The sequence below is a fragment of the Ambystoma mexicanum genome, chromosome 1q (genome assembly GCF_040938575.1).
Source record: "Ambystoma mexicanum isolate Mex_15411 chromosome 1q, UKY_AmexF1_1, whole genome shotgun sequence".
Classification (NCBI taxonomy): domain Eukaryota; kingdom Metazoa; phylum Chordata; class Amphibia; order Caudata; family Ambystomatidae; genus Ambystoma; species Ambystoma mexicanum.
Genome location: NC_090922.1, coordinates 506,363,958 through 506,381,900, shown reverse-complemented (window position 1 = coordinate 506,381,900; position 17,943 = coordinate 506,363,958).

Below are 17,943 nucleotides of genomic sequence, written 5' to 3'. Positions count from 1 at the left end.
CCTGGACCTGGAAGCCAGATGCGTGACACTCCCTGGTGTAGATGGGATCTGATCTCCCGAAATTTCAGGACCGTGTTACGCTGGGGGAATGGATGAGGGATGCCCTGTTCTGTCAGAAAGACCTGCCGTAAAACCCCAGGATAAAGGAACGTAAAACCCATGCACAAGTTCGAGAAGAAAAGAGGAAATGGAATTGTCCTGCGGCCCGTAATTGTGTGATCGACTGGTAACCCGAATGAAGAGAAGCGTCATTCAGAGCTGCAGGGCAAAGGGTCCCCTCAAAAAAAAGAGCCCGGAAACAGGCCCTGGTCCCCAGAGATGCCATGACAACAACCACGCCAAGGTTCAAGGAAAAGAATAGACTATATTACTGTATCGCTCAGAAAGGAGAGTCCAAGGTGTTAGAGCAGCTACTGGTTTCCCAGGAGTTCAGGGAAATGGTGATTCAGCTAGCCCATGATGAACCCAAAGGGGGACATTTAGCCACAGAAAAGAACCAACAAAAAGTGTTGAAATGGTTCTACTGGCTGGGGATTTATTTTATCGATCAGGGGCGCATGGTATGTAAAGAAAAACAGCCCATACATCCCCCCACCAGAAGCCCCATTGCAGCGAATGCCACTGATAAGGGAACCCTTTCATCTCATTGGGATGGACATTGTAGGGCCTCTCGACCCTACTAGTCAAGGATATCAATATCTGTTAGTGGTAGTGGACTATGCCACTCAATACCCTGAGGCGTCCCCTATGAGAGGCACGTCAGCCACCCAAGTCTGTGATGTACTCATTTAATTTTTTGCAAGAACAGGAATACCCCATGAGATTGTTTCCGATCACGGACTAAACTTTATGTCTACCGTCATGAAGGGGATCTGTCAAGCGTTCAAGATCAAACAATTACGGACGTCCCTATACCATCCTCAGGTGGATGGGCTCGTTGAATGATACAACAAGACTTTGAAACAGATGATCAAACAAGTCACCGCTGCGACAGGAAGGAACTGGGATTGGGCCATCTCATGGGTGCTGATGGTCTTAAGGGACACCCCTCAGTCATCCACTGAGTTTTCCCCTTTCAAACTCTTATTCGGTCACCAGCCCAGAACCATAATAGACATCGTCACTGAGGACTGGGAAGACCAGAGAGAGGAATCCCTCTCAGACTGTGTGACCGAACTGAGGGCCCACCTAACTTCGTTGAGAGAATTAGCCAGTTCCAATCTGGGACTATCCCAAGAGAACAACGAAGTATACCACAGCCGCCATAGTCAGAGGAGAACCTTTCAAGCAGGAGATCTGGTGTTGGTTTTCTTACCTACTAACAACAACAAAACATTAGCCCAGTGGAGAGGGCTGTACACCATCAAAACCGTTTTAGGGCCTATGAACTATCTTGTATAGCAACCTGATCAAAGAGAGAAGGAAGAGAACTACCATGTTAACCTCTTAAGAAAATTGGCAGAACTGGTCAACCAGATGTCCTTGGCCATGAATGCTGAAGAAGAAGATCTGGTACTTTGTCCCCAAAGAGTGGCCTGTGGCCTAGATGAGGTGCAGTGGGGAGCTCACCAAGCCTCTCAGGAGAAAAACAAAGTGTTAGAAACCCTGGGGCCTCTGGCTCACATCTTCTCAAACCTACCATTTCTGACCACTCTCATTGAACACTCCATCGACACTGTACCGGGGAAAATCATATGTGTGAGACCCTACCACATCCCGGAAGCAAAGAGGATGGAAATCCAAGTTGAAATTGAGGAAATGTTATGGCTGGACATCATTGAACCATCCTCCAGTCCCTGAAGTTCTCCAGTTGTCGTAATACCGAAGCTGGATGGGTCTACCTGCTTGGATTTCTGTCATTTGAACACCCTATCCACCTATAAAGCATATCTGATGCCTCGCATCGACGAATTGTTAAAAGGCCTAGGGATGGCTCGGTTCTGAAGTACCATAGAACTGACTAAAGGCTATTGGAAGATCCCGTTCCACGACCAGTACTGAGTCAAAATGGCATTGCTAGCCACCATGGCCTCTATCATTTCAGGGTGCTCCTGTTTGGGCTAGACTGGACTCCAGCCACCTTCTAGTCACTAATGGATAAACTACTGGTTCTGCATACAACATATGCTCCGGCATACATTGACCATATAAGCGTATTCAGCAGTTCCTGGAAGGAACACCTAGAGAATCTGTTCAAAGTGGTAACCATGTTGAGAGACGTGGCTCTCCACATCAACCCAAGGAAATCAGTGTTGGCCACCGCCCAGACCAAATATCTGGGTATGTTGTGGGTAGTGGAGTAATATGACCCGAGCTAGACAAAATAGAGGCTATCTTGCAGGTACAGCTGCCTACCACAAAGAAGGGCATGAGAGCCTTCCTGGGGTGGTGGTGTATTATCGACATTTTATTCTGGCCTTTTCATCGATTGCCACACCACTTTCGGATGCACTGCCATCCACACGCACCAGCGACTTATCGTCCGATGAGAAGGCGATAGTCTCCTTCTAGTGTCTTAAGAAGATAATCTCCTCTCTCGCAGTGTTACGTTTCCCAGACTTTTCCGAACATTTCTATCTCCAGATGGACGCCTCGTGAACTGTATTGGGGGCTGTATTATCACAAGGAACTGAAGACAGCCTCTATCCGGTGGCTTTCATAAGTCATAAACTGTGCCCACACAAACTACCCAACTCCACTATTCAAAAGGAGTGCCTGGTGATCAAGTTGGTTGTAGAGTCCCAACTTTACTACTTGTGGGGATGCTCATTCACAATCTTCAGCGACCATGCTCCCTTGCAGTGGTTGGCTGTCCAGAAAGACTAAAACCATAGGGTCCTGAGGTGGTTCCTTACCATACAGCCATTCACGTTCCGGACTCTGCACCGACTGGCCGCCATTCAGCTCGTGGCAGATTATTTATCAAGGTTGGATGATCGCCCCAAATGGCTAGATCCATCAGTGGGGATTTGTAGCTGGTTGTCCCCTCAATATGATGACAGCCATGGAGAAGCCTATCTAAACAAGGAGGCGGCGATACTCGGGAACCCCCAAGATACCCGGGTCCCAATGGATTTACCTTGCTCCTCCTTCAAGAAGCCTGCAGGCCCCCAGCTTTACCGAAGAGGGGAATTTGATCAAACCCCACAGGGTAGAGAGCAGCTGCCGGATGAAAAGACCCTACTGTTGGGTGCTTCCCTTGCCCAAGTGTTCCCGCCTGGTCTGGAGCTGGGGCTGGGGTATTTCAGTGGCGTTGTGGGCTTGCGGCGGCAGTCGGAGGCGTGTATTGGTGCTGGTGCTCGCTCGAGTGGCCGGAAGCAGGAAATAAGCAGGGATCGTGTCCCAGCCTATCCGGCTGGTGGGAAGGCGAAGCGATGGTGGCCATGACAGACGGACAGGTTCCAGGCTGTTGGGGCTTACACACTGGGGCTTGGTTACAATCTGACCACTGTTTGGGTGACGTGACAGACCCTAGCTACAAAAGGCTACCGCTCTGATACATGGTGTCTTTTGTATTATGATTATTGCAGGAGCACACAACAGAATATCGCTGGGCGTACTGAGGACCGGAACGAACGGAGAAGAAGCAGGAGAGTCGTTCCCCATGCCAGAGGAGTCCAAGACTACCTTGACTACCCACAGACTTATCATTTGACATTTTGACGTAAACAAGGTGGAATTGCCTCAAAACCTGAAAATAAAGGTTTATTTTATTTACTGCAATTTGGCTCACTTTTTTCCCTGTGCACAATCCTGAAAATGACTTTTAATCTTTATTCTGCAAAACACATATTTAGCACTGAACATTTCATGCCGCTAATAACGTCCTAACTGAGCTAATTAAGGACAGCTCAGAGATAAACCACGTTATAACGGGATACCCATTTGCCTTGAAAAAGACTGTATGGTCAAAATACGCATTGGCTTAATCATGGCACTCCCTGATTTTGGGAGCACTGGAAAACTGTAAATAACACTTGAATATTAAATTCTATAAAAGAACATTTGGCCTCAGTGTATTATGATTGGTGTTCACAAAGCCTTACACTCTTTGTATAGGAGCATGAATCGCCATGATGCACTGCATTTTTGAGGAAGGGCTGCAAGCAACCCAAAAAGTGGTCCTACAGATCAGTAACCACATAAGAATGCTTTTTTGCCTGTATCCAACAGTGGCTCTAAACCAAAGTACAGGATAAAACGTACTCTATACAGTTGGCTAATGAGTGTTTACATCGTTCTGAACATGGGTTTCACCCAACAGACAGGCTGTTAAGGACTTGCGGATGGGACCTCACAGCATTCGTCCAGATATCTAGAAGAGAAACTTGGGCCCATCAAAGACTCCCCACCGCAAGAACGGAAGACTCTGACATGGGGCAAAGTATACTGTCTTTATTATCCAACATAGACTGGGATCTCACAGGAAAAACCATTCTCCAGCAGTCTCAGCTTCTGAGCCTGTGTCACACAGTTTTATGGACATATTGCGTCAAAAAATCAGGTGCACCCGAAAACACCTACTAGGTCAGTTTGGGCTAACTATATATATACAAAAATGATACATTGGTATATTTATTGACTCTCATATCAGGTGGCTCTGTCTGAGACTGCCCCTAAATGTTACAAACTACACTTGTGCAGGGTCGCAGGAAGACCATTGGCCCATGCAAACTTTTACACCACCACACAAATGGAGCTTCTGGATTGGCTAGATTGGGTCCTCCCAGGCCTGGGACCTTGTCGGTTATGAAATCCCTGCGTTTGACTCCCATTCAGTCCGCTCGCTTTTCAGCTTCTCCTTTATGGCAACGTGGGCGGTTGCCATGGAGACATGGAGTCACAGCCTCCCGGGATCATGGTGGTCATATGACGTATCAGTCACTACTACGGCGGGGTAGGCTTCGCCTCCACACACAGAGGAAGGATTCAAATAAGCTTGGATAGAACAGAACGCTGCTTCTGATTAGCGTTTACCTTGCCATTAACTTTCTATCCGGAGTACTTTTTGATCTGACTACGGAACGTCCCCTGACTACTCTCATCGCGACCCTTATTGGATTTTGTTACCTTGCTGTTTGGCCGCAGTTCCGCCTGCTTGTCGAACATTTTTCACCCTTTGGCGTTCTTTGTTTTTCTGCTTTTGGGAAAGCACTTCTTCGCTGTCCAGACGCCACGGTTGTTTCAAACAGCTGCTTGCGTCAGTGTACTGACTCCCTCCAACGCGGCTCAAACAACCAGTTTCCCGATTCCACGAGCCTCTTACCTGCAACTCCTCAGTACGAATATCGGGCTCCAACTTTCAGGCAGCAGTTCTACCATCCCGTGGAAACTGCATTTGGGGCCACCTCTGTTGCGCCAACTGTATTACTGTTTCTTTCTAAGGGTAAGATTGTTTACTTCATTTCTGCTTCTTTTCTCTGAAGAACTGATATACATATTCCATCCAGTACTCTTGCATTTGTTACCATTTGAGACTCAAATTGATCTTCATCCTTGGGATTCCTCTGATCTCTGTTCTGGACTGTTCTGTTCATCTTGGATTTTGGACTACCGCTCCACGGTATTGTTGTGCACTCCTGAACTCTATCCCGATCAGTGCACCATCTCGAAACTAGTTGCGTCCCTCGTGCCGCCCAGGGTAGCCTCCTGTACTAACTTCCTATTTTTTATTTTATCCTGTTGTTGTGGATCCTACTCCAAACCACTCTGCTCTTAGGGTAAGCCTCAATATAGTTGTTCAATCTGTGGGTTACATACAGTAATCCTGGGGATTAACCTATATTCTCTTTCCTCTCAGTTTTTGTGGCCCTGACTGCAATCCCTGTTACTCTTGCAACTCCGCCAGGCCTAGTTCAGGTATTCCACTCTTTTGCTAATCGCTTGTGTTGTTCTGCATTTCACATGGTGTATAACTGTGTTTCATTCCTTCCCTACAGCATTGGTGTGGTGGTGTGGGTATCCCCGCTCTTTTGGGTAACCAATTCCTTTGATTGTATCAATATAACAACTAAGGGGTGTGTTGCATTAAAGAGTTCCTCAGGTTGAGGAGGTCTGGTTCTGGAACGTTCCTCACGCGGAACAATTCCAGCTTAGACTGAACACTTATCGGAGCAGCTCCCTCTCCTCTGGTGTTCTAAGGTTGAGCAACGCCCCGACCTGTACGACTAGTGGTGAGTAACACTGTCTGGTCACAGAGCTGAGTGTGCCTTTTCAAGGTGATGGGAAAGAACATGGAGGGCTGTGTGTTCCATATTGTTACCACTGTCTGATCACCTAAGCCTGAGAGAATGCCTGCAGGTTGCAATTTTGGTCTGCAAAACTTGTGTCATTCCACTCTGTCTCACTGGGAGCAGCTTCTCTTCCCACCATGAGCATTGTCCTGTTCTGCTGGGTCACATATGAGAGGACTTTAAAGCAAAGCTGTTCTGTCTGTAATTATGAGGATTTTTTCTGAATTCTCGCAAGTTGCTTGCTGCCTTAGGAACCTGGAATTTTCCACCCGCCCTTGTCCTTGGCTTTGAACACCAGCTCTGTGCCTGTTCAATGTATCTGAGGCCTGTCCTTCCAACCTGATTCACTTCAGTCACCCTACAGGTTCCCCATGTGTCTTCATGGCTTCTTATGGTTAGTTGGATTGGAGGAGAGAAGTGGGCATCATGTAATTATGTCTTGATTCAATGTTTATTTTTATCAATGTATTTCCGTATTCCTAGTAGTTATAACCTGGAGCTACCGACCTAAAATGGTCCTATGGCACAAGGACCATACAAGTACAGAGCAAAGGAAAAATAAGGTGACTTCACCTTATTTAAGCTGGGGCTCACAGTTGACTCCCCTTTGGGGCTTTTTCACATTCGAATATTTTTCTTTTCCCAATGATTCAATTCTTGTAAACAAATATTCACTCATTTGGTGTATATCCAGAAATGTTTAATTCACCTCTCTGAAATATGTGATTCACTTAACATTAGTTGCTAACATACAATCGGGTCATCATCATATTCGGCCTCTAATGTACATTTGCCAATGCATTTCGATTAATCCTTCGTCAGGGCTGTCATAGGCTATTTTCTGCTCAAATGAGCTAATCCGATCTATTTCAATGCTCGCTTTAGCTATTCATATTATGCAGAACAATGTAAAATCCTTATCAAGGTCAGCACATAATATCAATATTTAAATCAAAAAGCACATACCATCATATGTTTAGTCAGCCGTTTCATCTCAACATGTAACATGAGACAAAAGCCAAAAAGAGAATGCCTTTCAGTTTAAAGTGTGATTACGATCCCGGTACCTGTATATAATTTGTTGTTTAAAACATACCGAGTCGGGTGCTGATCTGTTCTTAATGCGTGTGGTTACACATGCAGTAAGCCATCCCTGTTGAAACACAAAGAAGCTTTCAGTCCATGTTCCTATCCGAAATCCTCTACGTATTTACACTATAACGAGAGCACTCACCTTGTCATCTCGCTCCAAGCTAGGTGTGCTGAGCCGCGGAAACGCACGCTCGCGCAGTCTGGGTTTCCCTTTATTCGTTGTCATGGAGACGGTACCAGGCGTCGTGGTCCAGCTCGAAGGCTGGCGCACGTACGCCTCGTGCCCCACCCTCGAGTGTGCAACCGAGGGCGGGGATATCTCCATGGCAACGTCAGTTACCTGTAAAGACATGTTCTGATCATTTCGCTGAATAGTTATGTAACGCTGTGTTGGGCGATCTTTGATGTGTCTCAATCCTCTTTGATTTTTGACAAAATGGCGGTTACCATGATTTACACAGTGTTGAAGGTTCCTCTTAAAGTACGAGTAATCACCTGCTCGAGTCAAACATACGTTGCATCTGTGTATGTTAAACTGTAGAGTTGAGCACAATGCAAATCTAGCTACTGTAGAGCACAAGATCACAACATTATTAAATTATTTGCAACAATTCAGCACGTATCAAAAATTACTAAGTAATACTGTGTGTTACTAGTCATCAGTCCCATTATTAAACACTCTCTATACGAAGATCATATGTAAATCGAACACCTGTAGTGCACAAGATCACACCATATTCAAATTATATACAATAGTTCAATGTGTATCAGAAATTACAGAGTACAACAATGTGTCATTGATCATCAATGTTCAAATAACCACTGGTCCTCAATGTTCAGGTGAATCCCATTGTTAAACATTCTCTATAGAAAGCACACATAGTTAATCTCCTCATTGAACCCTTTTGGTGTCAAAGAGCTAAGTCGGTCTATCCAAAACGTTTCATGTTGGTCCAATCTCTTCTGGAAATTCTCATGTTGGTCTATTCTCTGTAGTGCCTCCAGAATTACAAACTTGATCTGAGCCAAGGTATGATGTTTGTCTTGCCAGTGCCGAGTTTTTATTCAGGTTCCGTATACAGGATCTATGTTCATTTCAGCTGGCCTTAGCCACCCTCTGTGTCTGGCCTACATAGTATAGGCCGCAAGGGCATTTAATCGCATATATAACATTCTGTGAATCACATGTGGCATAGCTTTTTAATTTGATAATTTCTCCAGAATACGGGTGATTGACTGATGTACTTTTCCTTATGTACCCACAGTTACTGCAGTTCAAACATGGAAACGTACCAATACGCTCCGTGGTTCTCTTTTTCTGTGCAGGTCTTGTCTTGACTAATCTGTCTTTGAGATTCTGGCTGCGTTGGTAGGCAAATGTGGGGACCTCTTTAAACAAATGTTCCACCCGCTGATCGCATGTCACTGTGTTCCAGTGTTTTTTGATTATAGCCTTGATGCGGTTACTTTGTCTCGAGTATTTTGACACAAATACCGACGGTGGTGTGGTGTCCTTCTTAGTCCTTGATTTCAGGAGATCTTCTCTATTCTGAGATGCTGCTCGTGCTTCTGCTGATTCAACTTCTTCTTTAGTATATCCTCGATCAAGGAATTTCTTGCCCATTTCCTTGACTTCATTTTCATAATCTGTTGGGTCGCTCACTAGCCTCTTGACCCTCAGCATCTGGCTGTATGGTAGATTTTTTGATTAAACTTGGTTGATGAAAACTCAATCTTTGGAGCAAGTTATTGCGATCTGTTGGCTTTCGGAAAATAGTTGTTTGGTATTCACTAGCAGTAATGAGAATTTTAACATCCAAAAAGTGTATGCTTTCACAAGAAAACCCATGCGTAAACTGGATCCTGCTGTCAATGTTGTTCAGGTAATCGAAAAATTCTAGTAATTCCAGTTCAGTGCCTTTCCACACTTCAAAAATATCATCAATGTATCTGATCCAAATACTTCAGTTTTCTTGCTACCTTTGGTTCAGAAGTATATACTCGGTCTCAAACTTATGCATAAATGCATTTGTATATGGTGGGGCCATTGTCACCCCCAACACTGTGCCTGCTACCTGGAGATAATATTTGTCTTTGTACCGGAAGTATGAATTGTTGTTTATGAATTCCAATAATGCCATGATAAACTATTTCTGTGCTGGAATATCCGTTTCTTTGAGTAATATCCATTCAACTGCCTCAATTCCTAGATCATGAGGAATAGAGGTGTATAAACTCTTTACATCTATCGTAAAACAAATGTTGTTGGGGTCAAATGGTATCAAGTTCAAATGCTGGAGAAAATGTGTCGACTCCTTAACATATGTATTGGTTCTTTGAATGAGTGGCTGTAGAAAGTAATCTATGTATTTCCCAAGAGGTTCTAGAATACTGTTGATCCTTGCTACAATCGGTCCGTCCGGTGGTTTCACTAAGACTTTGTGCACCTTTGGAAGTGTGTAAAAATGTGGAATTCGAGGATGTAGATTTGTCAAAAATGTCTTTGTGTTATGGTTAATCCATTTCAGTCCTTCGGGTTTATTGAGGAGTTCTTCTAAATTGCTTTTGATTTCTGGTGTGGGATCATTCTGAAGCTGAGCATAAGTATTTATGTCACCAAGTTGTCTCTCGCACTCTTCTTCATAGTCTATTGTGTTCAACAGTACCAATCCTCCTCCCTTATCTGCAGACCTTATTGTTATTGTTTCATCTCCATACAGGTCTTGAATCAATTTCAGTTCATGTGGTTTCATATTTCTTTTTGTACTCTGTTTGAAGCGCATTTTTTCAAAATCTCTTGTAACTTGTTTTCGGAAAATATACACTGAAGGTATTGCGATTGGTGGGATGAATGTACTCTTGCTTCTAAATTCTTTCAGATCTTCTTCGTTGATATCTTGTGCTCCTTCTTGTTCAAGTTCACTAAAGAAAACTTTCAACTTCATTTTTCTGATAAGTTTTTACAGTTCAATCTTTGAATCAAATAGTGTGCTGTCGTATGTTGGCACAAAACTCAGGCCTTTCTGCAACGTTTGTGTTTCTTGAGCTGTCAGTATTCGGGTAGACAAATTGATCACTATTTTGTCTTTTGTTGCAATCTCGTGTTCGGTTTTTCTTTTTGTTTTTCTCTTCCCCCTTCTTTTGTTTCTCTGCCTAAAAAAGCAGCTCTCCCTCTGTTTGGTGCTTCTGATGTTCCGGAAGGTTGTGAGGTGCCTGGGAGATTTTCCTCTTCTGTATTGATGTTCTCTCTCTCTCTGTCCATTCCCGAACTTGATGTCTCACTGATATTTGTTGGTTTGGATTTCCTTATTGGAGGACCATATTTGTCCATCCAACTATAGACTTCATCCTTTAAGTAGTCATATGTGTCCCTTTTGAATTTACAGATCTTTTTAGTTTCAAGTTCTGCTTTGTATCCAGCCAATTTGTTGTTAATCTCTTTCAGAATACTATCTACTTCTTCTCTATTTAATGTAGCCACGAGATCTTTCTCTATCTCTTGAATTTCATTGCTCAAGTCTGCCAAGTTGTTGGCTAGTTCTTGTATTGTGATAAGGATGAGGTCCAGAGAACACTTATTCAATATTGCTTCCCATTTTTTAACAAAGATCTTACTCTCCTTACACAAGGTAGGGCGCAATTGTATACGTAGGCCTCTCAGAATTCTTTGGCTCTTATGGTATCTGCCCAGAGTGATTGCGTGCAGTTTTCGATTGATTTATGTTCAGATCAAGTATTCCAGTTGTTTGATCTGTTGCGTAGGATCTTGCTTGCTTGCGCTAGTTGCTCCGAAACCACTGTCCTTTATTAGGCTAAGTATTTTATCTGCCTCCTCTGATGAAAAGCCCAATACATCGGCTCTGTTAGTTGTCAGAGCTTCAATGTCTGCAAATGACATTCTTTTCCTGTTTTTATGCAAAGTCCACGATGGTGGGCCTCCCCTTCAATTGTGACAAGACAACAAATTGTAGGATTGGAGGGGAGAAGTGGGCATACGTAATTATGTCTTGATTCAATATTTATTTTTATCAATGTTTTACTGTATTCCTAGTAGTTACAACCTGGAGCTTCCGACCGAAAATGTGCCTATGGCACAAGGACCATACAAGTACAGAGCAAAAGAAAAATAAGGTGACTTCACCTTATTAAAGCTGGCGTTCACAGTTGACTCCCCTTTGGGGCTTTTTCACATTCGAATATTTTTCTTTTCCCAAGTATTCAATTCTTGTAAACAAATATTCACTCATTTGGTGTATATCCAGAAATGTTTAATTCACCTCTCTGAAATATGTGATTCACTTAACATTAGTTGCTAACATACAATCGGGTCATCATCATATTCGGCCTCTAATGTACATTTGCCAATGCATTTCGATTAATCCTTCGTCAGGGCTGTCATAGGCTATTTTCTGCTCAAATGAGCTAATCCGATCTATTTCAATGCTCGCTTTAGCTATTCATATTATGCAGAACAATGTAAAATCCTTATCAAGGTCAGCACATAATATCAATATTTAAATCAAAAAGCACATACCATCATATGTTTAGTCAGCCGTTTCATCTCAACATGTAACATGAGACAAAAGCCAAAAAGAGAATGCCTTTCAGTTTAAACTGTGATTACGATCCCGGTACCTGTATATAATTTGTTGTTTAAAACATACCGAGTCGGGTGCTGATCTGTTCTTAATGCGTGGGCGCGTGTATTTCTGGGGTGCGCGGGAAGTTCCACAAGCGAATAGCCTGGGCGCGTGTATTTCAGGGGTGCGCGGGAAGTTCCACACGCGAATAGCCTGGGCGCGTGTATTTCAGGGGTGCGCGGGAAGTTTTACACACGATTTCAGCAGGGTACGTGTATTTCAGGGGTGCCGGGGAGTCCTACATGTGATTTGACAGTGTGGGTCCTCCCAGGTGTTCCCTGTACACCCTCCACGGCCCCTGCAGGCAGCCCACACCACAGGGGACTACCCTGCATCCCTGGTCATGTCCCGAAGGCAGCCCACCCAACATGGGCATGCCCCCCAGCAAAGGCACATGTCTCCTTGAACTAATGAACACCAACTCATGTCCCCCACCACCCCCACCCCCAGGCACTGTGGGGCACCTGCCAGCAGGCCCCCACCCATGTCCAACTCATGTCCCCCACCACCCCCACCCCCCAGCACTGTGGGGCACCTGCCAGCAGGCCCCCACCCATGTCCAACTCATGTCCCCCACCACCCCCACCCCCCAGCACTGTGGGGCACCTGCCAGCAGGCCCCCACCCATGACCAACTCATGTCCCCCACCCCCCCCACCCCCCAGCACTGTGGGGCACCTGCCAGCAGGCCCCCACCCATGTCCAACTCATGTCCCCCACCACCCCCACCCCCCCAGCACTGTGGGGCACCTGCCAGCAGGCCCCCACCCATGTCCAACTCATGTCCCCCACCACCCCCACCCCCCAGCACTGTGGGGCACCTGCCAGCAGGCCCCCACCCATGTCCAACTCATGTCCCCCACCCCCCACCCCCCAGCACTGTGGGGCACCTGCCAGCAGGCCCCCACCCATGTCCAACTCATGTCCCCCACCACCCCCACCCCCCAGCACTGTGGGGCACCTGCCAGCAGGCCCCCACCCATGTCCAACTCATGTCCCCCACCCCCCAGCACTGTGGGGCACCTGCCAGCAGGCCCCCACCCATGTCCAACTCATGTCCCCCACCACCCCCATCCCCCAGCACTGTGGGGCACCTGCCAGCAGGCCCTCACCCATGTCCAACTCATGTCCCCCACCACCCCCACCCCCCAGCGCTGTGGGGCACCTGCCAGCAGGCCCCCACCCATGTCCAACTCATGTCCCCCACCACCCCCATCCCCCAGCACTGTGGGGCACCTGCCAGCAGGCCCCCACCCATGTCCAACTCATGTCCCCCACCACCCCCACCCCCCAGCACTGTGGGGCACCTGCCAGCAGGCCCCCACCCATGTCCAACTCATGTCCCCCACCACCCCCACCCCCCAGCATTGCGGGGCACCCTCCACCAGGCCCTCGCCCATGTCCCATCCATGCCCCCCTGCACCTGGGTCCCAACAATCCCCAATCATGTCCGTAATGGCCATCCTCCCCTGCCAAAAGGCCCAACCAACTATCACATCCACCCACATATCAAAGGCAATTACATGTTACACACCCAATGCAAATAATGCAAATGAACACATGTCTGTCACACACAATGGCTGCAAGTGAATGTCAAAACAACCAACATGACATGCATGAAAGTAATGAGATGATACGACACATTGAAGGATGAAAATAAAAATGTATTGAAAATCAACTAGAATGGAAATGAAATTAGAAAAACCACAAAGCAAAACAACAAAAAGAAGATGAATGTCCATGAAAAAAATCCAAAAAATCCAAAAATCCATAGAAGAACTATTTACAAGACAATCCCGGGTCCATGAGCCCAACCAAATGAAACCTAACTATGTCAACTAACTAAAAACTCAACTATATACAAAAAAGTGGCGCATTGTCCAATCGCAACCAAATAAAAAAAAAATAATTTAAAGGAAACCTACCACTAACTATATAACTATATACAATGGCAGCGGGCAAGTCCTGCGGCTCACTCTGTGATGTTGCCGGCCAGGGCATCATCGAACTCCATGTCGATGTCCTGGAGGCGGGACTCTGTCCTGGCCCCGAGGTCTCGCAGGGATAACCCCATGTTCACCTCAAACTCCCTGCGAGCTTCCTCGAGGCACTGAGCCCGCCTCAACGCCCGACGCATGGAGAACTCCGCCCTGACCATGGTGAGCCGCTCCTCTTCCGCCCGCTGCCGCTCCGCACCTATCCGCTGGACCAACTGCTCCCACACGGAAGACACTACCATCCCAGGGTTCTCCTGCCCTCCGGCCGATGCCTGCCCCTCTGATCTTGATGGCCCCGAGCCATGATGCCTCCCACGTCGAGCCTGCTGCTGCCTCCGACGCCACTGCCTCTGCCAGCACGACGGCATCCAGGATGATGGAAACCACCGACGCCGTCGTGCACGTGCCCTGCCCGATGATGCCGTCACATCCTCCATCTGCTGGGGTCCAGTTGCTGTGTTGTCCACCCCTGCTGGACCTCTGACTCCCGACTCTGGCAGGGATGGGATCCCCACCGAGCTGGCTGCATTGGTCAGGGCAGGTCCACAGGGGGCCCTGGTGGCATCTGGGCCGGAAGACGGCAAGGAGAACGACTGGCGTATAGTCTCCACAGAGGAGGAGAGGGCCGCCAGATTGGCCGACACATGCAGGAAACCCCCGAACATGGCCGATCCCAATTGGGCCACGTCGGCACGGTGCTCTTCGTGATGACGTGCGTGCTCCTCCTGGGAAGCACGCACGGCATCACGAATCACAGCCGTGCGCATCGCGACCCCAATCAGGACCTTCTCCACACGGCCAGGGGTCCCCTCGTCCGCAGGTGGAGGGGAGTCAGATGACATGGACATCCCCTCTACCTGCGGACGGGCCTGGGACGGGGCATCCCTGCTGGTGCAAGGTGGTGCACCCACAGGTTCAGGGACAGCGACATGCACAGGCCCCTCCACGGTGACCTGTGCTGCCTCCTGCCCCTGCCCCTGGACTGCACCACTTGCACCAGCAGGGATGCCCCCACCAGGCCCCATGTGCGCCTCAGTGGCGGCCTCCTCCTCCTCTGTGGAAACCACCAACCTGGATGGCTCCTCGCCGTCTACCGCCGTAGCAGGCCCCTGTGGGGGCACACCCACCCCTTCCGCTGCAGCCGTGGGGGCATCCCCGCCGCCTTGCTCCACAGCGCCGTCTCCGCCCTCTCCTTCACTAGCCGCTGCGTAGAGGGAGACATAGAACACAAGCATCAGGGTACTGTACAATGGTCCCCTAGACAGGAAGCAATAGCAGATGAGTGCCACTGTCAAAGTACACTTCCATCATGTCACACCACAACACATGTGTCAGTCCAGGCAAAACACACACAGTGACAGTCATGGTGCGTGCCATGGACATTTCAATGCATGTCCAATGGACTCTCGAATCATACAATGTAATGGGACTCACATGCATCATGGGTCATGCCTATCACATGCACACACTTCACCCCAGTCACATCCATCTGGCCCCGTACACCCCAATCACAGTGCATACAAGGATGACTAGGCTGCATCAGTGAATCTGTACATTGTCACAGACATGTGTCATGCATCCATGGCACTCACAAGTCACAGACACGCAGGTCAGGCACACAGACATGGATACCACATATGTATCTGGCATCAGCACCCATCCCTCGCCCCCACCCATGTCCAGGAACAGAGACTGCCATGCTCTCATGTGTGCAATCTGCACAGGGCTCCCCATGTCGCATTCAAACACATGCAACAACCGTGCGGTTCACACATTACAGGTCGCACATGCATTCCCATTATGTCCCTGCACACATACATGCGTACATGGCCTATGTCACACATGCAGGCAAGTATCAGACAACCAGCACACTGCAACATGCCCTGTCTCACACAGCAATGCTTGGCCACTTACCGCTCAACTCCAGACGGGTCTCCCTCTCAAGGACCTGGGCGTGGAGCGCTGGGTGTGCGCGTTCCAGGACCCTCAACTGGATGGAACTCATGCGGCCCCGGCCCCCCTCCACGAGGCGCCGGGCCTTCATGAGGGTCCTGGACCTCAAGTCCTCCCAGCGCTTCTTGACCTTCTGGATGGTGCGGGTTGCCACCCCCTCCGCGTTGATGGCAACCACACAGTCGGCCCAGATCCCCTCCCGTCCTTCCCTGTTGGCGCGGGACGATCCGAAGAGGGCATCATACTGCCCCAGGACTTGCTCCACCAGGACACCAACTTCGGTGGCAGTGAAGCTGGTGCCCCTCTGCCCCTCTGGCCGGGGGTTGCCACTGGTGCCAGATGTTGATGTGCCCGACATGGCAACCCCAGGGGCAGGAGTGGGTGGGAAACTGGGTCCTGGGGCTGGGCTGTGGAGCGATGTTATCCGAGTCGGGAGTCTTCTGTTCCAGCAGGGGTGGACACAGCAACTGGACACCTGCAGATGGCTGATGTGCAGGCACCAAATGGCAGGGCACGGTGGCAGCAGGCAGGCAGGCAGGCAGCAGCAGATGGCAAGTGGGAGGCTGCTCGGGGCACTGGGGGGCAGTAATTCGGCCTTCTGGGCAGGAGCGTGGTCTTCCGTGTGTTTTCGCGTGGCCAGCTTGATACGGAGTGATTTGGCACGTGAAAATCCTGCACGTCAGCGTGTAATTCGAGGAAAGGCCCTTAGCGCGTAAGCGCGTCTGCACGCATACGCATTTTCAGGCCCCTCAAGCGCAAGCGCCCATGTGACGTGACGCGTACAGACGTGCATGCGCATTTCAGCGTGCGTGAAAAACTGCACGTCTGCGTGTAATACGAGGAAAGGGCCTATGCGCGTAAGTGACGTGACGCGCGCAGGTGTTTCCCTCATTGCACGTGATGACAGAACACACGAGGATTTCCACCAATCACGTGTGAAAGTTCCCGGCACCCCGGAACACACGTACCCAGGCTAATCGCGTGTGGAACTTCCCGGGCACTCTGAAACACACGTACCCAGTCCACTTGCATGTACGCACACTCCCCTCCGATCACACGCGATGACACTCGGACCGTATCCGAACACGGGAAACACGCGCACGGCAAAAGACGTGCACAGGCGTCAACGCGTCTGCCACACGAAGGCAGGCGGAAGCGTCCCCGCGCACAGCATAAAAGTGCGCGCAAACAACAAACGCGTATATACAGCTACGATGAATGCCCCATTTGTCGCTGCACTGATCGTGGGACACCGCAGGAGGAGGAGGAGAATAGCCAGGGCACGCATTTTCGCAACACGGACAAGCCTTTTTGGGATGCCTGACGACCAGGTCTATGGCAGGTATAGGTTTCCACCCCATATCATCCTAGACCTGGTCAGGGAGTGGGAAGATGACCTCACATCCCCCACCCTTTGCTCCCAAGCATTGAGCCCCTTGGAGAAGGTGCTCAATGTCCTGCATTTTTTGGCCACTGGGTCATTTCAGCGGACCACTGCCATAGTGGGGGGGGTCTCACAGGCCACGCAGTCACGCTGCCTACACCAGGTACTGGCAATCATGACAGCACGCCCCTCAGTCCGCAGGCACATATACATGCCCAGAACACCCGCAGAAAGGCAGGCCGTTGTCCTGGATTTTTTCAGGGTGGCACACTTCCCCAAAGTGCTCTGTGCCATAGATTGCACCCATGTGGCCCTACGTCCACCTAGGGCCATTGAGCACATCTACCGAAACCGCAAGCACTGGCATTCCATCAATGTACAGGTGGTATGTGATGCAAAGGGAATCATCACCTCTGTCTATGCAAACTACCCTGGCTCCACCCATGACAGTTTCATATACAGAATGTCCGCCCTGAGCCGGGCCCTGGAAGCTGAGCAGCATGGCGACACATGGCTCCTAGGTCAGTACAAATGCCCTCGCACATGCATGCAAGTCACACACAGGCAAATATCCAAACCCTAATTATCTCAACTATTATCATCTCCCCAGGGGACAGTGCCTACCCTCTGAGCAACCACATGATG